Here is a 22,781-nt window from a genome sequence, read left to right on the forward strand (position 1 = left end):
AGGAACGAAAACCAGGAAGTCAAACCAAAACAAGATGAAGCAGAAAAGTATTATTCAAGGTAAAACAGGGATTAGCAAAAACACTCACACATGAAGACCAACACTAGGACTCACACCGAGACACATTTTAAACAGCTAAAGGTGTACAATTTATGACACATTATTAGGGCCACATTTTAAGAGAAAAACATTAGTGTTTAATTTGAGATTAAAGTCAAAATTTACCCGCACACACACGTGCACACACACACACACACAGACCGTGCAGGCTGGATTTTGCATATTTGATGCACTGTCTCAATCCTCCATCCATCTTCTGCCATTTATCTGGGTCCAGGTCACAGACACAGAGCAGAGACGCCCTGACCTCCCTCTCCCCAGTCAAAACCTCAGGGTGAATGCACTCAGACCCTCATGTCTGTTACCCAGCATCCTTTTCTCTCAGTCATGTGTGACTGAGGATTTCTTTCTTCAGGTATTTTGAAAAAACAAAACAAAAAAAACTCCAAGATGATGAAAGATCCAAAGCGAGTGTTTGTGAAGGCCAAAATCTTTCTATCAGAGTGCATCAACAACTCACGAGGCTGGTAAAACAGGAAAAACGAATGAACACCAAACAGCATTGATCACACGATGTGTGTGAACGCATTGATCCATCTTAGTCCTACCACGTACTCCTCTGAACTGATACTAAAGCCGGCATGTTTTCCAAGCGTAGACAGTGTTAGCAGGAAAGACGAGGAGACAGCTAGGATATATGCTGCCCAAAGCCCTGTTAAAAATACAGAGAGAGGTGAAAGGCTTATCAGAAATATCTTCAAGGCCTGTACAAGGTGCAAAAATATTCATTTGCTACGCCGTCTTTGTGAATTTGGAGTCAGCACAGTTGAATATGCAAATGTAGTTGAAACCCATTCTCTGATGTTTTTTATTTTTTGTCTTTCTGCTGTTGACGCCACCGCGAGGAACAGAAGACGTGTTTTCTATGTTGTAAACCAAAATCTTTTCACAGCACATCATCTGATGGTCATTCTACTGGTGACAGGTAAGAAATGTCAAGGTCAAAGTGACAAAACAAAACATTTACACAAATAACTGGCACTGCAGCACTTTATAGAATCATAGGAATGAATATGAATGGAGACAGAAACTATTACTGATAATTAATTCCCCAGAGGTCACAATTCCCTTTTTAGAAATGCTTTGGGTTTGGAAACACAGACATGCATTGGACCCTTGCCTTTTCGTGTATTTTGAGATCAATATTCATATTTTCAGTCTTCTCGTCATTTGATGTTTGCAGGGCAAGCCTGCTGAAGGCAAACAAGAAAACCCAACCCATCAGTGTCTGATGGATTATTTAAGAGGTGTGACTTGGTATATATGTATTGTCGTGCTCTCACACAAATAAGATGCACTCACCATTCAGCAGCATCCTTTTCAAATGTTTCAATGAATATCATTCAAGACTCAAAACTTTATTTCAGTGCAGAAAGCCGGAATTTGCATTGGCGAACTCACATAACCCCAAAACTGAAGCAAATCCTGGAGACATAACCACACCGAGACATAAAACAGGCAGTAAAAAACATAAAATAACTGTAATGAAACAGTAAAGCCTTTATGTTTAAATAAACAGAATGAAGAAAGTCCCTGGTGTGATGCTACCAGCACTGTAAAGCAACTATGATATGTATCAATTTGCATATTATTGTATTGTTTTATGCCTGAGAATAATAGCTTAACTTCACAGAGGTGGATGAAGCTCTTACGATTGCATTTTTTTTTTTTAAATAAACCACTTCGTCCAACTTTTTCACCTATTAAACAAAGACGCTGCCTCGCCACATGGTTATTGCGAAGCTGGGGCTTATGATGTCCTCAGGCAATGATGCACAGAAGAAGCTGTAATTAGCTTTACCTGGAGATTCATGTAACACAGAGCGATTCTCAAGGACTCACATTTGTTACAAGACAACCTCAACCCAAGAAACACTCGTGGAATAGCATTCTTTCACGTTTTCATTCTTTGTTTCATGTGACCTTGGTTCAAAGTTTGCAGAATACAAATCAGTGCTGGTGAGTGTGCTGGATTGCATTTGAGTTTGAATGTTTCAAACTAATAAAGGGTTCATTCATCAAGCATCATCAAGAAATCAGAATGTCAGCATACTCACCCTGTCCTACCTGAAAGCTTTGTTAAGCCTGGACAATACAGCAATTCTTTTTACTTCTGTGTTGACTTTTTGAAGCACTTCAAAACTGCTTCATCTGACCAGGCTGGCTTCCTCCACTGTTCTGATACCAGCTCCAACATTCACATAGTTGGCTCTTTCAGCAGTGAACAAGGATCAGCACGGCACCCTGACTGGTCTGTGCCTATACGAGCCCAACACACTGTGATACTCTGTATTCTCACACCTTTTCTATCAGAACCAGTATTAAATTGGAGTAACAGTAGCTCGTCTGTTGGATGGACCACACTGGCTGGCCTTTTCAGGCCTCTCTTCGGTTTGGATTCAGGAGACAGACACCAGAGGTGTGGACTCGAGTCACATGACTTGGACTCGAGTCAGACTCGAGTCATTAATTTTATGACTTTAGACTTGACTTGAAAAAATGTTCTAAGACTTGTGACTTGACTTGGACTTTTACACCAATGACTTGGGACTTGAATCGGACTTGAACCGGTTTACTTGAAAAGACTTGATATTTTACCCCAAATATAAAATTTAACATGCATATTATATAGAGATTGAAAATGTGACGTCATTCACGGGTAGAACCGCAAAGGATTCTGGGAACTCGTGGCAAGCGGTACTACCGCACGCAGGCTTTCAATTAAAATCAGTTATACAGCGATAAAAAGAAACACAAAAATGTCAAGAAGCTGTTGTATTATTAACTGCAATAGCCGGTCGCATGACAGCCACGGGAAGCCGACGGGTAAAGAGATCGGTTGTTATCGGATTACGACGTTGAAGAGAAATTGTTCGAGCCATGTTTCCGAAGTAACAAAGAGGCGACTGGATTGCAGCCATTCAAAGATCAAATATAACGTCCCAGAACACTCCAGCTCACAGGTTAGTCTGCTCCAAGCATTTACATGAAGGTCAGTCTGCTGTTGTAGTTAATGTGTCATTTTCTTAACATAATTGGTGATATAGGTTACAAGCAAGTCTGGCGCTGAACAGAAATTGTCGCGCTATGCTCCTTTATTTATTGTGCATAAATAGTGAATTGTCCTGACACAATATTGCGTTTCGCTTCTGTTATTATGGTACATTGACAAAAACATATACTTTTATTCACAGGATAAAACAGTTGTTTTGTATCACTAATTGCCCAGTACGATTACAGCATACAATATTATTGTCACTGCTACATTTCTGTGATGCTACCAGAAATTATTTCCACTGCTAATTAATTACCATTGAGCTCAAAGGTCCTATTAATAAACGGTTAACGAATGTGTATTTATGACGACGATTTGTGAGACTGGTAAACTTATGATACGTACGATGGTCTTTACTTTCTACACGGTGCATTTCAAGGTCCTGCACCCATCTGTCGGTAAACTGTACCTGGGCTTGTTGCAGTGACCTGACGTTACTAAACTTCATGAGTGTATGCACTCACTCCAAGAACCGTATGCTTATAAATATGCATATAAATATGCTACGATGAGATGGCTGACTTCATCTAACTAGCAAATGTTTTCCAGGCTACGTTGGTGATACAGTTTTTTTTTAATGTGTATGATATTTTTGTCATGCGATTTTTAAAGCCAGTCCTACAATCGCATCCAAGAATAACATGCAGCTTATCTCAGAACTGTCGGTGAAAATTATTCTTGGAGCTAGGTTTAATTGAGCTGCATTTTATAGAGGTGCAATTTCACAATTTGTGTATATTTTCTAAGTTCACTATTTTGTCATGTGTTGAGAAAAACACAGATTTAAAAATTACATGGTCTAATATTTACATTTAGCATATAACTGCAACATGCTTTTTTTCGTTTGTTTTTTTTTTTTAAAAGACTCGAAAGGACTTGAAATTCAAAGTTTCAGACTTGTGACTTGACTCGAACTTTTACACCAGTGACTTGAGACTCGACTCTGACTTGCCTGACATTACTTGAGACTTGACTTGAGACTTGAGGATAAAGACTTGAGACTTCCTTGAGACTTGCAAAACAATGACTTGGTCCCACCTCTGACAGACACTATCTCTACGTTTAAGATTAGGCTTCAAACTTTCTTTTTGCTAAAACATATAGTTTGGACTGGATCAGGTGACCCTGAATCCTCCCTTATTTATGCTGCAATAGGTGTAGGCTGCTGGGGGATTCCCATGATGCATTGGGTGTTTCTTCTTCAGTCACTATGTGTTAATAGACCTCTTTGCACTGAATCATACTTGTTATTAATCTCTGTCTCTCTTCCACACCATGTCTTTATCCTGTCTTCCTTCTCTCACCCCAACCGGTCGCGGCAGATGGCCCCGCCCCTCCCTGAGCCTGGTTCTGCCGGAGGTTTCTTCCTGTTAAAAGGGAGTTTTTCCTTCCCACTGTCACCAAAGTGCTTGCTCATAGGGGGTCATATGATTGTTGTTTTTTTCTCTGTATGTATTATTGTAGGGTCTGCCTTACAGTATAAAGCACCTTGGGGTGACTGATGTTGTGATTTGGCGCTGTGTAAATAAAACTGAATTGAATTTACTTCCTGCAGTCATCAATGAGCCTTGGTCACCCATGACTCTGTCACTAGTTGACCATTGTTCCTTCCTTGGATGACTTATGATAGATACTGACCACTGTAGACTGGAAACGCTCCATACGAGCTGGAGTTTCGGAGATGATCGGACCAGCTGCCATCATAATTTGATCCTTGTCAAATCCTCGCGCTTGTCCATCGACTTAAGGACAAAATGTTTGCTTGTTCCCTAATATATCCCCTGATGGTGACAGTTGTAGTTATAAGAGAACCACAACCTCAGCTTGCTAACCATGCCCAATATGAGCACCTCTTAAAGCCTGAAAAAGAAAACAGTGCTCTTAATTCTGTGTCAAAATTAGACTGGGGTTAAGCTCTCCAGCACCTCTATGCTCCCAAAACTCAATTTCACAGCAGTATGAGATATTGATTTTATACAGACGCAGTCATGTCTGAATTGTTACATTAGGACTTGGTTAATCTCAGGCCTAGAGAAACAAGTGAATATGGCAGGCATGAGCCATAAATCTACACCTCCCTTATATTGCAAAAAAATCCTCCCACCGTAGCTCCACACTGCTGATGTATTAAAAGCAGCCAGGCGTAAACATCTCTTGATAGACTTGGGGGAGTGCGAATCAAACTTCCTTCTTGTTCTGTATGTAAAATCACAAACCTACTGCAGCTTGCAACATATATACCACACTAATCTTTGTCACTGAACAGAAACAGCAAAGTTAAACACTTGAATTCACTGCAGGGGAGGGGGGGGGCGTTAAGACCTCAACAAAAGAGAAGTTTATAATGTGTGTGTGAGCTCAAGTTTGGCAAACATGTGGATGGCCCTGTAATACAGCAATGAAGCTGTCGCCATGGCGCTCAGAGGTGGTCACCCATGTTTGAGCCATGAAGGCCTAGTACAATTTTTCACAGCAGCATTGCCATGAAAAATACTGGTGAGGACTAGGGATGGGTACCGGTGTCCGGTGCCATGATGGCACCGGTTCTGACATAAACGGTAGTAACCAGACCGAAAAGCAGCGCACATTTCGGTGCTTTATTTCTGTGATTTTTTTTCCTGAGCTGTGATACACTTCTAGCCAATAATTTTACGTTTCCGAGGATAGTAGGCGGGTCCAGGTACGTACGTTCTTTTAGAGCAGAGCTACAGATTAAAAATGCCCAAGGCGAAGCGGTCAAAAGTCTGGCTGTACTTCACAGCAAAAGATTCAAACTCAGCAGCCTGCAACAAGTGCTTTAAGCTGATACTGTGCAAAGGAGGTAACACCTCGAATCTGATGAAACACCTGGCGACGTATAGCGTTCTTTTAAAAGCCGAGAAATGCACCGTATTTGATAGCTTGCTGTGAGACCTCACACCGAGCACATCTACTGCGGGTGTGGTGCCTGTTATCGGACCCGGAGTTAGCAACATTCCCGAAGAGGAGAGTCCTGGCCCCTAGCCCTGCCAGTGTAGCAGAAATGATGAGGATGATGATGCAGCAGCAGCCGTTCTTCTCTGCGTGAGGAGCTTAATGTTGTTCGTGTGTAATTTACATTGAGTAGGCTAACCACGTTATTACATTAATGCATGTAAGGTGAACTAGCAAACACCGTCGTAGTTACATCAGGCTGTCTTCTTGTTTGATGGCAGATACTCCCTTCACCCTGGCCAAAAAGGCTAAAATGACCAAAGAAAAAGTGGAAAACAGTTAAACATGAGAGGTTTTTGGACAAAGTTTGTGTTTTTTTCCATTGTTTAAGCACTGCTTCCAGCCAAGAGTGATACCATATATGCCCCATAGCTGTAGAAAAGGCTAACATTGTTATCTTTTTACAAAAAAAACAGCTAAACATGAGAGGTTTTTGGACCAATTTTGTGTTCTCCATTCTTTAAGCACCGGTTTGAGCACCGGCACCGTTTCAAAAGTACCGATTTGGCACCGGTATCAGATAAAACCTAAACGATACCCATCCCTAGTGAGGACTGGTTACTAGGGATGGGAATCAAAAACTGGTTCTTGTTGAGAGCCAGTTCCCACTGTTTCAATTCCTTGGGATTGTTTGCCATTTTTGCAAACGATTCCCTTATCGATTCCAGTCGCCCCGAATGACGTCACCACGTTGCGGAGCGTCATTTACCTGACAGGAAACACGGCGCCTAAGCGGCTTAAACGCTCAAAAGTTTGGTTATACTTTTCGAGAACGATGACAACAGGGCAACTTGCAATACTTGCAAAGTAGAGATTTCATTTAAGGGAGGAAACACTACGAATATGCAAAAGCATTTGCTCACAAAACACGCGATGACCTTAAATGAATGTCGTGTTTTTAATTCGCTCCGGACTCGTGAATCTCAACCCAGCAGCAGCGGTAACGTTTGCACGTCCTCTCCCGTTAATGCAGCAGGTAAATAATCAACTAACAGTGCATATTATGTTAGCGCGATCTGCCTTATTACAAACCTGCCATTACTGTGCATTTAGTGACCATGATGAGACAGACAGAGTCTGGCTCAGATGCTGGCAGTTCTCACTGCAGTCTACCGGTAGCGTCTCCTTTCAGGCCAGGATAGACGAATGTCACCGAGCAGTGACTCAGTTTGTGGTCAAAGGCTTGCACCCATTTGCCACAGCAGATGATTTTCAGTAAGTGAATGTGTTTAATTGTAGGCAGGGACATTACTGGATATTCTTGTGTAATTGCTACAGAATAATTTATGTTATACTTTGTTATTGCTACAGAAGAATATTTATTTTATTATTTTACATTTTTTTCCTGGGGACCCTGTGACACCCCTTTGAAGAGCCGTAGGCTGGATCTCTTAAGATCTCACTGTTGGGTTTGTAAGGCCATGTTACTCCTAAGTTTCTATCTTGTTCAAAGAGAAGATATAAAACAAAGTTCTAAGCTAATCGACCTTAGTGTTCTCCTTTTTTAAAAAAAGAATCGATAAGAGAATCGAATCGTTAAACAGAATCGAAAATGGAATTGTGAAAATCGTATCAATACCCATCCCTACTGGTTACAGTCCTCACAACTTATAAAACTGATAGTGAGTGGTATCAGACATTGACATTAGCTGATAAAAGCCAAGGTTTGATTCTGAAAATCTTTATACTGAATGTATCAAACCAAGGATCTTTTGCTTATTATGTAAATGTGTGAGCCTCCATATTATTGAGCCACACTGGTACGTTAGCTGATCAAATGTTGTATCTGTAATACTGTGCACTATTCAGGTATGAATGAAAAACCAGGCATGATTGTCCACTGAGATTACAAACTACACAGATTCACAGCATGTAAGAGACTAATAAAGTTGCACAGAAAATTATTACTTCAAGGTACTGCTGCTAAAGGTGGTTCTACAAGCTACTGATTCATAGGCAGATATCTTTATCACACAACTCTATAATAAACCTGCAATATCTATTACCTAACTTTCACTTTTATCACCAGGGGGCAACATTTTAATAGTGGGTTAAATCGTGATCTTCTTTCTTGTGACCAGCATTACTTCAAGATGCTTATTGGTTCTTATTGAGTTTCCCAGTTAAACAAAGTTTACACTGACTTGCTGCACACTGACTCGTGGTACACACTGATACAGTCTGATGATAATTAAACTTTACTCGATATCTCTTCATAAATGCTTTCGACATAAAGTCATAGGAGTTGTTTCTTCATGTTCTGTTTTTATCTTTAATTAACTCAAGAAGATTTCAAAGTATTTTTAAAGAGTATATTTAAAAATCTGTGATGCAAACGCTTTGATCGACTGGGGCATTACGTTGAAATACAGATAAAATACAAACAGACTAGAAAAGGAGTCAAAGAATGTTGGTCAATACTCAAAAGCTGTGTAATAACTAGATACAAGACTCAAAGATCTCACCAAGTTCATATAAACACGGGAAAGAATGACCTTGTTTGCAGTTGTTGCAGTTTAGTAGCTAATATTTACTAATTAGCTCTATGCATTTTCCATCTTAATGATTAGAAAAGGCTGCATTTGGGAAGTGAATAAAAATAAAATCTTTGTTCTGAAAGCAAATGTTAAACTGTCTGTACTTTGTATGCTTTCATCTTAAGTGTAGGAGGAGGGATTTTCCACGTGTCAACATCACCAAAGTCGAGCTCATGCTGGGACTTTGCCATTTTGGGGGATTTGGGGGGGATTCAAACACTGAAGTAGGTACTGTTTTTGAATCAAAAACATCAAAATCCTTAAGTTTCTTCATATATTGTTGTTTCTGTTCTTTTCAGAGGTGCTCTGAATACTTGTGACTTCGAACAGAACAAAAAAAACATGCAAGCTCACTTTCTACATCTAAAGAGTGACATGTGTTGTTTGACATTGGAACAGGGTCTCTTGCTTTTGGTTTGTTTGCATGCTAAACATGTTACCTGTGCATTATGTTTATATGCAGTATTGAATTCTTGTTCTACAGTGACCTTCTAGGGAGACACTTTTACGTTTCCCTTTAAAAAAGCACAGGTATGCATGCCAACAGTAAGGACAACTGTGTTATGTTAAGCTTGTTGCAGTCTCCGTGTTGTGCATGCTGGCTCGCTGTCATGATTTACTGGGACACTTATGAAACAGAGGCTTTCTTAATAAAATTTGTTTCACCTGGTTCATGCTAGGAGACAAAAACAGGTTTGTTAGCCAGCCAGCAGAGATAAGCAGCTAACATGGATGCTATAAAACATCAAAAGGCAAATGCATTCAAAGGTGCCTGTCTCTGCACAATTTCATGCATTGCACTGCTGCCACGTGATTGGTTGAATGGATAATTGCTCAAATAAGCAGCTGTTTAGTGTGATTTTTGTCTTTTTTGGAAAGAGATTTTAACTGGTTTTGTTACAATGTGCACCTGTCAATGTAGTCCTGGTTAAAGTGAGCTGTTTAGAGCAGGACTATGGTTTATCACAATCTCATTATTAGAACTGAGGTAAAACTAATGCACACCAAGTTCAACGGAGATTTTGAGCTATTACTATGTCACCTCTGCAGACAAGTGGAGTGGAAAGAGAGTGTGGACCCAAATGCAGACACTGATGAACGGCAGAGCAAAACCGAAACTGGGAAGAACGTAAAAAACAAGCACAAAGAAACTAAAGACCCGAGAACCTAAGATGGAAACTCAATGGGTGATACGCAGACAATCTGGCAACAAACAGAGGAAGACAAAGGCCCTAAATATTAAGAGGGATAACGAGAGAATGAGACACAAGAGGAGAGCACAGCTGGAAGAAATCACACACACGAGACCGGGAGGAAGCAAAACTGAAAACACTAACATAGCACACAAGACTGTGCCTATCTCATGTTTCCTGCTTTACTTTGACAAAGACACACACTTGATACTGAAACAAGGAGAAATAAGGAATTTGGCGAATTTCCCCTTTAAAGTAATCTCCTTTCGTGGACCTCTGTACTGTTTTTGGGAAGTAGATCACAGGAAGTCCAGTCTGGCATGCAGATCAGGGGGTTATTGTCTTCCTCCCCTCGCACCCAACCAGCCATGGCAAATGACTGTCCCTCCCTGAGCCTGGGTCTGCCAGAGGTTTATTCCTGTTAAAAGGGAGTTTTTCTTTCCCACAATCACCATCCTGTCTCCCCAAACAATCCCCATAAATCCCTACAAAAATGGAAAGTGAGGCGTACTCTCAACCTCTTTTAAATAGAAGGAAGGCAATCATCAATCACTCCACCCGGTGCACCAGAACAGCAGAGAAAAAGTAGGAAGCAAACACAAGGAACAGCAACTGTACTGAACAGACTTTGTGTTGGCACACAATGCCACAGTTCATTTGTGCTTTATATTTTCCCTCTGATGTCCCGGGAGGTTACAGTACAGTTACTCCTCACCTGATGTTCTGCTTTCAGAGTGGGGAAGTGTGGACTGTTCAACTCCAGACTCAGCCCTCATCACCAGTGATGCTCCTTGATACAAACTCTGGTCAGTTTAAAAAACAGATGTTGATGTTTGTTCGTAGCACGGGTTCGAGGTCTGTGGTGAGGTCGTGCAGTGATAGAGAAGCTGAAGCTGACTGGGCGCCCCCGATAAGATGACCTTCAATGGGAGAACGGCCAGATTTAAATCAGGCTTTTGGTTTTTAATTTTTTTGATCACACCTCCTATAACACAAACATGTGTTAGTGTTATAGGAGGCAGTATTAGTCGTGAGCGGTGCAGGTAGCAGTGTTTAATATATGTCATACAAGGTAACGCTTTTAATTAGACGGTGATGTCACTGGAAGTTTATAATGAATTACTAATGGAATAACAACCCTGCCCCGTTTGTCCTGATGCATAATAATAGGCCCGCATGTTCCATATTCAGCAAGCAGCAATAATTGCATTACCAATCTGCTCATTAGCCAGCTCACAGACTCCCCTCGCTCTCACTTTTTAAGTGTAAAGTCGTATTCAAATTAGAGCTACCACTCCAGACAGCAAGAAGCCTTTATCTAATGCTGTGGCATCCCTACCACGCTGTGTGCCTGCATTTCAAGGGGAAGATGATAGAGCCTATAATCTATCACAGAGAATACTAACCACTTTCCCCCAGCAGAGTTGAAGAGGTGAACTATTTCCCCCCAAAGGGATCTTTTCAGAGACTTTAATATAGATGAAAACATTCATCTTTTTTTGTGTTGCATGTGGATATGGAGGATATCGATTCGGAGGAAGTGAGCGGACAGTCGTACAGAGGATGTCCTCTAAAGCTGCAGACGTTTTCTGTCGGTTCGGGCTGTGGCGCCAGCAGGGAGGGTTTCACAGAATATGGAGCATGTCTTTTTCCCCAACAAAGCAGGGTTAATTAAAGCCTGGCATTGATGATTAGTCCTTATTAACGAGAATGCAGATAAGTGAAACCCCCTCTGCGTTTTCCTAACACGGTGGAGTGGGGTGGTACAGTATGACTTACACCATCTGTGTTTTCATGTCCAAAGTCAAAAACCCTGATTAGAAATACTGCTTTTAATAACGGAGGGGTTCTTTTCTCTTTCTTCCTTTCCTGCTGCTAAATGGCTTTGAGTCCTGGCAGCTGCATGAAAATGCACGGAGCAAAGAGGAAACTAGAAAAGGAAAAAGCCGGAGTGAGAGCACACGCTCTAAGCCCAGGCCTAGACGAGAGTAAGAAGGAATCCATGCAGCACATTAGAAGTATTCCCGAACAAAAGCAGAGGCAAAAAATTATTGTAATTGATTTCCACACTGCCTCACTCGCCCTTCTTTTAATTAATAATTACTTTAAATGAGCACTCAGCAACGCACTGGCTCTGAAAAAGGCACAGTGGCTATTTTTATATGCACAAGCCATTTATCGCTTTTTTTGCTCGTGTGTCCGCTGACGATGCGGCTAAATAAGCGACTCAGATACATGTACCGCTGCAGAGCCAATCAACAGAGCACACGGGACGTGCTGGAGCGAAATGTCAGAGGAAGACATCAAAAAATACAAGCCAATTAGTGGCTGTGCATTGATCACTCTCTCTGCTCGGAGATGGACAAAGCCTCAGATACTTGTTCATCACTATATTGCTTTTGCACTGTCGTGTCAAGTTTTTCTGCCTGTGCCAATGGAAAAGCCTGGAAGCTTATTTTTTTTTTAAGCCAACCAACTGTAAGTATGCAAAACACGCAGAGGTTCCTTTTTTATTATTCTGCGGCGGGGCCACTGTTAGATGTTTTTCATCAGCCTTGTAAAAATAGCTGCAGGACAGACCATGGTGTCCGATTTTATACATGCAGATTTAAGCTTTTATGTCTTTAAGTATAAAATCAGACATAATTATCTTTGATTATAATTTTTCTTCTGTTCCGTCTGAAAACCATGGATAAGTGGTTTAATACCGCCTGCTTTTCATTTATATGATGTTCTTTACACTCCCGCCTGACCCTCGTGCACTTTCTTATGTTATATTACACAATAAATAATAATCAGTTTAATAATAATTTAAAATATGTCTGTAGCTCATGCTAATAGGACGAATTTCATGCTAAGACTAAAACTGATACACAAGAAATCCCAATTTTTCCTCAGTAAAAAAAAAAAAAAAAAAAAAGATAAATGAAGTTTTACTACTCTTGTGTCCTTGTCTAGTCTCGTGTTTTTTGTATTACTTTTCCCTGGAACACTCTCTCACAGTCTGTTCTCTGAAACCTAAAGAGGTATTATGGATTTGATCAACTGGTCTCTGAATGCTATTGACACCCTTTTCTCTTTTTTTTTTTTAATGTCCTGTTTGGATCTTTAGCCATCAGAATTGTTGTCTTAAGGCCAAGAAAGATACCAAGCGGATTTATTTTACCAAGTGGATCATCAGGGCCTTGCCATATTGGTCCATTTGATTGACCTTTATTATAATTATGAATTTATTTTATTTTCAGTTGCTACAAATGGGACAGACATGACTGTGGGATAGGACAGGGAGAGAGAGAAAACCAGAGGGGAGAAGAGACGGTGAGAAGGGGGGGAAGAAAGAAAGAAAAAAAAACAAACAAACACCTGGATCACCTGTATGGAGAAAAAAAACAGAAGAGAAAGCAAACAACAAAGAGCAACATAATAAAAAAGGTAAGGGTAAGATGGAGCCGCCATTGCGTGCAATAGGTCGGCAGCCTTAACATGAAATTTCCCCTTGTGTGACTATTAAAGGTATCTTGTAAAAACTGCAATCATGTTTCACCTTTTAAAGTTAACATGGTGAATGAGAGCAGATGCAACAGACAGGAAACAACATTAGCATTCATTAAGAGTCCTGTTAGTGCTAATCTGATGAATGGAAGTCCAATATCTCCTCTCCATTCAGCTCTCTTTTAGTTCCCACTTACTCCTGAGGGAGACGAATGGCTTTTCAGTTGCAAAGTGCTGAGCTATGTTTATCACCAAGATACTAAAAATTTATTTTTGCTAAAATATTGATAGTAAACAAAAACAATACGCTGAGAGACACAAAAACGCTGAAACTCCACTGCAAAATCAGTGATTTTGTCTTTGCTGTCTGGTTTTTTTTTTCCCTTTTGTCACTTTTAACATGAAAAATATTGTCATGTTCAAGAAATCGGTTTGAGATGATGTGGTGGAAGCACCCATCAGAAGGTAGGCTGTGGCATTTGAATGACGCTCAGGTACTCAGGGGCCTAAAGTGCGTCAGAAAAACACCAGAAAATGCTGCTCATTGGACATTTTCTCTTTTTCAGAGCATTCTCTATAAAACCCATCGATGGTTGTGTGGGTTAATCCCAATATGTGAGCAGTTTCTGCAGTACGTTGGTACCAAGAATGTTGCTACATTTAAAGTCGCTTAGATCACCTTTCTTCATCAGGCCTTCTTGACTATGACTGCAGGAGTTGCTGCTATGTGATTGGCTGATTAGATATTTGCACTAATGAGCAGCTGAACAGGTACCTAAAAGAGTATAAATCATTACAATGGGATAAATAGGACTGGAGATTTGATTGGTTTTCTGTAAAAAACATTTTAATAACTTTCTGTATTAAAAGGTTTAATAAATTTTTCATGGTATTATTTCCTAATTTTATTGATGTAAGCGTCAGTTGAAAAGCCAAATAAATGTCATGGTCTGGAGTCTAATGACTCCGAAGCTGACGTGGGCTGAGGCTCACAGGTGGCTTGACAGGCAGCTGGTGCACAGGACCCCATCGCACACTGACCTCTGGTGGAAGCGAGGCGGGTTCCACTGGTGCGCCAACCCCCAACTTAGCCAGGACAGGTCTCTCCCTCACGCTGTCCAACGGCTCCAGTTGCACAGGTCCCTCCCTCGCACCGACCTCCTGCTCCAGCTGCGTAGGACTCCCCGCACACTGTCCATCAGCTCAGGCTGAGAACATCCGTCCGCCGCTTCGACCCTCGGCTCTGGCAGAGCAGCTCCCTCTGGCACTCTGTTCACCAGTTCGGGTTGAGCAGGTGGGAATGGAGGTTGCTCAGCTGCCCCCTTCCGGGTGCCTTCACCCATGGTTAAAGGTGCGGAGGTAGGCTGTTCCCTGGCTGGCCTCACCCTGGGGGCCGGCATGGGAGCAGTCTGGACATCAGCCACTCCCATGCAGTTGAGGGATGCTGGTGGGGGTGTTGGCGAGGAACTCATCACACAAGCCACCTGTTTAACATGTCAACAACCAGCAGGTATGTCCATCTTTTATATACAGACTTCGGCTGGATAACTTAAGAGTATGTGTTGATCAGCTGCATCAGTTATTGAGAAGAACTGTTATAAATGAAATCTAAATGAATAAAAACCTCACACATACGGGTGTCTTTTTCCTTTTCTTCTTCTGTTTGATGTAAATATGTCTAACCACAAACGAGCTCCTCCAGGAGAGGAAACCTGTGTTTGTTTTATATAATAAATCTGTCTCTGATCTTATTGAAACTGGGCCTAAATTTGAATAACAACGAGTCAAACAGTGTCACTCTCATCGCTTACCTGGAGAAATCAACTAATCCTAAAATGTTATTCACATTCAGAGCTCCATAATTCATATTACAGGATTAATACGAGTAATGTACATATTACATTATTCTGTTGAAACGAGTCAAATAATAACATACACAAGTTTTGAACATCAGGTGACTTATAGAGGCTCAAGTTTTGTTTTCTAATGAATACACAGACATCTCTCAACACGCTGTGGATATATTGGTGGGATACGCTTCTTTATTCCACCTTAAATAAATTAGTAACAAACTACATGTTTTCACATGTTTACTTTGGCCTTCAAATGCAGCATATTTGCCTTTATTTAAACCTCAGAAAGAATAAACATGCTTTCAGGTTTTAAAGAAAATCTTTTCACAGGAAAAGAGCTGCTCCTTGGAACTCATGACATTATGGTGTCTTTCCATAATGTCCCTCTTCCTCTGTGGGAAGAGGGAGGGCTCAGTGCCAGACAGCGAGATTGAAACCCTGGAAATGTCCCTGAGTGGCACTCAATATAACCCTACTAGACATTTCTTAAATTCAATCAAGATGAACTGAATGATTCATGATCTTCGTACATGATTGATAATGTGACAGCCATTGAAGTAGCCCAGTAGCCATCCACCAAGACACGGGCAAAAAGCCCAAAGAGGTCCCTCACAGCTGAAGAGCAACAATCTGCCTTCGTCAAAGAAAAATACTTGTGTGTGTCACTCTGAATGAATCAATAAACCGCCTCCTAAGAGCTCCTCGAGCATCTACAGACAAAGGCATTTTTAAGGTATTCAGTTACTCTTTTGTTTCATCAAACACACAATGGACTGGGAGAGCAGCGCTTCTGAGTCAAGACTGTGATCCAAATTACAACCCTGTGATCTGATAAGATGAGCAATGCTGTTCTCACATAAAAAACCCAACTGTATAATATCAGATAAAGTCGTTGATACATCAGTCACAGTATAGGTGCACCCTTACATTTTAAATCCCTAAACCTAAAGTCACTGTGTGTAGGTCCAGAAGTGACAGGTGGAATGAGGCCTATTTAAATTTTGGGTCTCTGGAGTTCTTCAGAAGAACTTTGTAAAAGGTTTTATTTAAGAAGAAAAAAACAAAAACAGATGGCGAGCCGGTTAGGCTGAGGAAGGATTAAAAATTGAAACAGGACACATCTTCTAGATTGTAAAAATTGGTCTATTTAGCAAATGGCTAAGATAAAACTTTCCCTTCGGGGGTCAGCTGATGTAACAACCCTTGTTAGGAGGTGGCGTCCTATTATTGTAGTTGGAGAGTGCAGCGGCAGCCATTACAGTCGAGCACGTTGCTCTCCGTACGTCTGTTTAGAGAGACCATACCATTGTAATGGGCTGCTGCCGGCAACTACCTAACCCCGGCACATATACGTATGGATACCGTAGAGACGTGGAGAACTGGCTTGTATGTTATTGCTCTGTTAATGCTGAATAAAGGTCTGTTATTCTATATAACTGACTGGCCTCTGAGTTGTCCAGCTAACCTCCACGTCACATGCCCAATGGACCTGCTAGCCGCTCCTTCCACACCAGACCGCCATTACACTATAACATGGTGGGCATGACATTATACCACTATATCTGCCCAGAACTGGCCACCCAGGTGGTTTAGAAACCAAAGAAAATCAAAGAACCATGAAATTCATCACAGGACCTGCGGTAGTACCAGCAAAACATGGTTAGCACAGACCAAAGGCAGCCTTTCAGGATAAGACCCTCACACAAACAGTTAACCGATGTGGCAGTAATGTTAGGTTTGGAGTTCCTTCTCTACCTCGGGGACAGGCAGCCTGCATGAATTCTTCATATATCAAAGTGTGCTTGACAATAATGTAAAGCCATCTGTCCAAAAGATGAAGATGAACCTAAAGTGAACCTTTCAGCAGGATACTGCTGCACCAAGGATTTATTTAATGGAGGGCTGGGGAGTACATACAAGAAATCATTTTGTATGAAAGCAGAGTCAAACTTTTCTGGAGACCAGTGTTAACAACTTATTATAATCACATTATCACCACAATTAATGTAACATTTTATGTGATTCATATTCTTTTTATTGGTTGTTGATATTCCCTCTCTATCAGAGATGTAATGCTGTGTGTTCAAGTACAGGAGTAACACATGAACCAAGTCACAGCCATAGATATGCCTGTGCACCGTTTTTCTTCACAGTCAGTGAAATGCTTCACAATAAAAGCAGTTAAAAGATCTCTGTCTACTCAAAACTACAGACCTTTGGTGCAGAGTTTGTCTAAACATATTTTTATTTGTTTTATAACAATATATTTTATTTGTTTTTATTTTTAACATATCTCTAGATATGAAGCACTGAAACGCTCCTCGACCCTTTTCTGAAGCAGCTTTTTGTCCCCTCTGATGCCTGTATAAAAGCATGCACGGCTTTACCTTTTTAGCATCATTTAATTGGATAAACATGCTTTTCTGAAGAATCTGGCTGGATGCGGTGCAGAGTTGGGCTTCATGCACAGAACAATGCAGAACGACTGGTAATCTCGTTCCAGAACTGACAGTGGGCCAGTGGCAATCAAATGTAATGGAACAAGCCTGGGGATCAATACAAGTCAGTGATCGCAGACAGACAAAGGTTGTTTAGTAGCAGGCAACGCTAATTGAAATCAATGGCTAATCTGATGATAGTTCTTAACCTTTAAACCGGTGAGGATTCATAAATGAGTGAGAATCACGGCGAAGCAGTAGGCGAGCTGCCGTCTCTGTACAATTACTTTGCCCCACAACACCTTTATTTTCCTGCTGATTCAACATTTCAAGATGTCCAAGTAAGACATTTAGTGAGGTTACATCGCGCAGGATCAATACAGAGGGAGCACTAACACTCGGGTTTAATGGTGATTCTGCTGTTATGTGGTGAAGCATCAATAAAATGATACTGTTAAATAAAACATGCATGTGGATGCCCCTCTGTGGGAAATCCATGATGTGCAGGAAAGGTTGTTAAGCTGGATAGTGATTTGTTCACAACAGAAGTGCACGGGATGTCCATCAAAACGACTAAGTGTAGTTTACATGCAGTTACGTTTAAATCCCTCAACATCTACCAGGCCAATGACGCCTTATCAAGGCGAGGGACAGTGTTTGCTTACTGCCAAACCAAGATATTCAGTTACATCCTCCTTGTAATATTTGGGACTGTAAGCTTAAAGGGATTGTTCCAGAATGGTGGTGTATTATGCAGGGATGTGCAAAATTAATTTGCTAGATCATTTTTTATCTTTTTACTTTATTAACACCAGTTAATGGTTCAAGCATGCTGCCACTAATCAGCACTGCAGTCCTGACAGATAGCTACATCACTCTACCTGAGCCAAGAGGTTATAAACGAGAGAGGTGGGAAGTCTTAGCAGTCCAGGTGACAGCTGCATGAACCAGCACCGTCGGTCGGCCGTGTTGGAGTATTTAATGCAGAACAAACACAGCTACTTTCTTAAAAGTTGTTACAATGAAGCAATTAAGATCCAACTATTCAATATTTTCAGTCTTGTTATCTTAACTGCACTTTATGAATAGTTTCTAATGCAAACTTTTGCCAAAATTCTCTCAGCTGTCAGGGGAAACCCCCACACTCAGCATAGCGCCACCTGGTGGTGGTGGTGGCAATTTTTATCATCTTTAGCCTGTGTCCATTTATCAGAAGTTATCACTTATGAACAGGCTACAAGTGAGTACGTATTTGTATGGCTACGAAACAAAAAACTGAGTTTGACATTTGCAAAGACAGAAAAAATAAATCCATTTTCCACATGTTAATCTAGAAGTGTGAAAGATAAAAGGGAAACATTTTGTCACATATAACCGCTCGGCTGAAGCCATGAGTGAACCTTCTGTTCAGGTATGAGGATATTACCTACAAGAAAAGGGAGCTGCTAGCATTAGTCATAGTCAGAAAACTAGCCTGATATTATTTATGTGCAAAAAAACTACAATCCCTTAGCATTCAGCAGGTTGCATGAAATGGTGGAACAAACAAACTGTCATGGTTGGCTGTGTGGCAGGCAGGCAAGCAGGAGTGGTGGATCCAATATGCAGGACTCAGACACAGAAGTAAAACTTAAAGCGCAGCTTTATTGCTGGAAAACCTCGTACTAACTAAACTCACCAAAAGACAAACAAAAACGCTGGTGGACTAAAACACTGAAGCAGAAACACTGAACTGGAGCTGGAAACAAAACACTGGCAACACAGAGGCAAAACACACACAGCTTGTTGAGGGTACGACGCAACACTGACTCAGAGAAACACAGGGTCTAAATACACTGGGAAGTAACGAGGAGAATGAGACACAGAAGGAGAGCACAGCTGGGAGAAATCAGGACTGACGAGACAAGCAAAGCAGGACACATTCACATAAGACATGGACCTTCAAGGTAAAACAGGAAGTATGACACAGACGCAAACTTGACACGGTGGAGACAGCAACTAAGACACACAGAGACATAACCAGTAAGGCAGAAGACTCGATGAACCAAAAGACACAGAGGGAAACTCAAACATGCAGACACAAACTTACACAGAACAGAGGGGACACAGAGAGACATGAAGGGCAAGGGATCAAAACTAGAAACCATAGAATAAATCACACACAAGTACAATAATACAAAAAAATCACAAAGAACTAAAACGCTGGGTCAGGAGACCCAGGACCCTGACACAAACAACAAAAAAACTTTCATGCCAAGACCAAATTTAAAATTAACCTCTAGAAACGTGCTTATTTAGCATGTAGCTAAAAGAACACCCAACCCCAACTCTAGAGGGGTCAGTAGTGACCTGCAGGGTGTTTTAAGGCAAAAAAAAAGCGGTTGTTAATTCATCGAAAAGCCACAGTCCATTCTGTGTAAAGGAATGAGGCACCAATCGGGCAGTAACTGCTGTGACAGCTCGAGAAAGGAAGACACGACTTGAACCAGACGTTTTAATCCCCGGACGTCAATAAGCAATCAGGCAAGTAAAGCATATATCAAATACAAATTGTCAAGACGAATCGTAACAAAACACACAAATGTGAAGGCAACGTCACTCTGAACTGAGGGATCTTTTTCTCCCCTCATTGGATTTTTTTTTGCAAAGCTCCACTTCACAGCAGATGTACATAGCTTTATGATTACAGCTCCAATTATCAGCCTGCAGCCAAAGTTTCATTATGCAGTCCAGTGTTCACAGAAGAGCTCCTCTCCGCTTGAGTTGTAGGTGAGTAGGAGTATACTACAGAGACATCAAGTGTGCTGTAGTGAGATAATTAGCACAGAGGGTTTAAGCTGATCTAATGTAGCTCTGTGGAGAAACAGCATGAAAAAAAAACCCGAACAAACTACTCTATCTTTGTATAGTGTTCACTGATTTATTGTTGACCCTGGCTGCGGTGCCACAGAAGCAGCAATGATATTTCAGCGCGTAGGAGTAAAAGCTTCAGATGGAAAAACGTGTAAGAGGAGTCTTCGCCGATCGCCCTGTGGGACATTAGATATGCATTCAGACCGGCACGCTGTCGTACCTGGCTCCTGTCAGGCTTGTCTGAATCAAAGCGATCTTTTATTTAGATGAGGCAGAATCTTTTATTTCCTTCATCATCTGTGAAGTCACATTTTCAAACAAGACATGATATTCCATTTGCACCAGCTGTTGCTTGGTGACAGCTAGTTTTCTGCAAGGTCTTTGGAAAACTACAAAAGGGAGATGCGCATTATACTATCAAAGTAGTTGGTGCTTTCTTGTCTCATTTGAAATCAGAACAGTGCGTCTGTATTTGAACAAGGCTTTGATTCATGCACAGACACACTCGCTGATCCCTCTGCTTAATCCCCCCATTGGCTGGGACAAGGACACGTTGACAATTTAAGACCTCTTCCCTCAAATTCTCTTAAACAGTCCTGTTGACCGATCACAAATTCGTCTCCGGGATTTAGAAACATGCTTTTAATTAATCAGCTTGTAACGGGCAAACCCACCGGGTAAATATATTCTCAACAAGCTGACATTTCCTCAGAAGGGCTAACAGATCCGTCGGTGATATCCTGGAAAGTTTCAACCGCACTCAAGTTTGTTTAACTATGTTTGTACAGCATGAAGTGTTTAATAACTCCAAGTGGGACTTAGTGGTTTGGTTTTAGTTTGATTCACCCTCATTCTTTCTGAGAATGAGCAAAGCTTAAATCATTTGCCCAGTAGGCTGTTCTTTATCAGATATCAGTGGCATTATGAAAACTTTCAAGATTCTACCTTTATTAGATTGAGTAGATTAGCTTCATCCAAGACAAAGAAGCCTTGTATTAACACAAGTATCCTACGACATACAGTTTAGGTATATACCAGATCTGTGGGCTAAATGCTGCAAAAGCCTTTAGCATAAGCTAGTAGCATCTTAATACAATGTTTGTTGAATTTTTCCACCTCACAGACTGCATATAAAAGATGGACATAGCCACTGTACCACTGTTTATTGATTTGGACTTTAGCATTAGCATACTGGGCTCCTACAATGGCAACAAAGGAGGACGGTGAAGTGTTAAACTAACAGACTAACATCAAACTTGGTTTCTGGGTTTCTGCAAAGTGCTGATAACGTCATAACTCACATGAAATAAATGCCAATTGCATTTGGGTTTTGAGTCATGTTTTCTTTGTTTCCTCTTTTTGTGTTTCACAGTTTGTGTTTTCTCATTTTTGCCCTCCTGTTTTGTCTGTTTCGCAGCGACTTTCTGTTTCATTTTGGTAATAATTTCATCTGTCCGTTATCTTTCTCACCTTCATTATTATCCGCTCCGTTTCCACCTGTGTCTCCTTTTCTATCAGCCCTCAGAGTGCATCTACTCCTGTCTTTGTTGCTTCGTCTGTTTACTCACCAGCTGTCTGCCTCCTCCTCTTCCTCAGCAGCTCCATTGCTGTTTTCCCAGTCAGTTCAATAAAGAAACTTTATTTTTTGCAGCCTGCCCCTCTGCCTCCATCACGTCTTACATTTGGGTCCTTCCTTTGAATGGCTGTAAAACAACACCTTATGTTTGGTAAGCTACTTAAGCCAAACCTTGAAGTTGATGAGCTGTTAATAGGGTTGCCAACCGTCCCTTAAAAAACGGAATCGTCCCGTATTTCGAAACAAAAGTACACGTCCCGTATTGAGCTAATAAGGGACGCACTTTGTCCCGTAATACAGTGAGAATCAAAAGTAGTCTATAAATGTTAATGGAATTAACGCTTTGTTGGAAAACATAATTCCCAGCCCCTCTCCTGCTTTGTGACCAATGAGCTGACAGCACACTTATGACAATTCGAGTATGACAATTCAGATTACCGCTCATCTCATTGGTCGAGGAAAGGTCGCTTACGGAGAAAATACCGGAAGACAACAGATGACCACAACAAGAAGCATGGCCAACAGGGGAACAAACGCCGACACTGCGGTGCAAGTCTCGGACGACAGTACACCTAAAGCTGGGCAGACACTGTGCGATTTTTTCAGTCACGTTATTCAGCTCCTGCTCAAACTGCACGATTGACTCGCAGGGGTTAGACGTTGGTAGGTCACGATGCAGGTCTCACACTAT

This window comes from Aulonocara stuartgranti (genome assembly GCF_965226115.1).
Source record: "Aulonocara stuartgranti genome assembly, chromosome: 6".
NCBI classification, from domain to species: Eukaryota; Metazoa; Chordata; class Actinopteri; order Cichliformes; family Cichlidae; genus Aulonocara; species Aulonocara stuartgranti.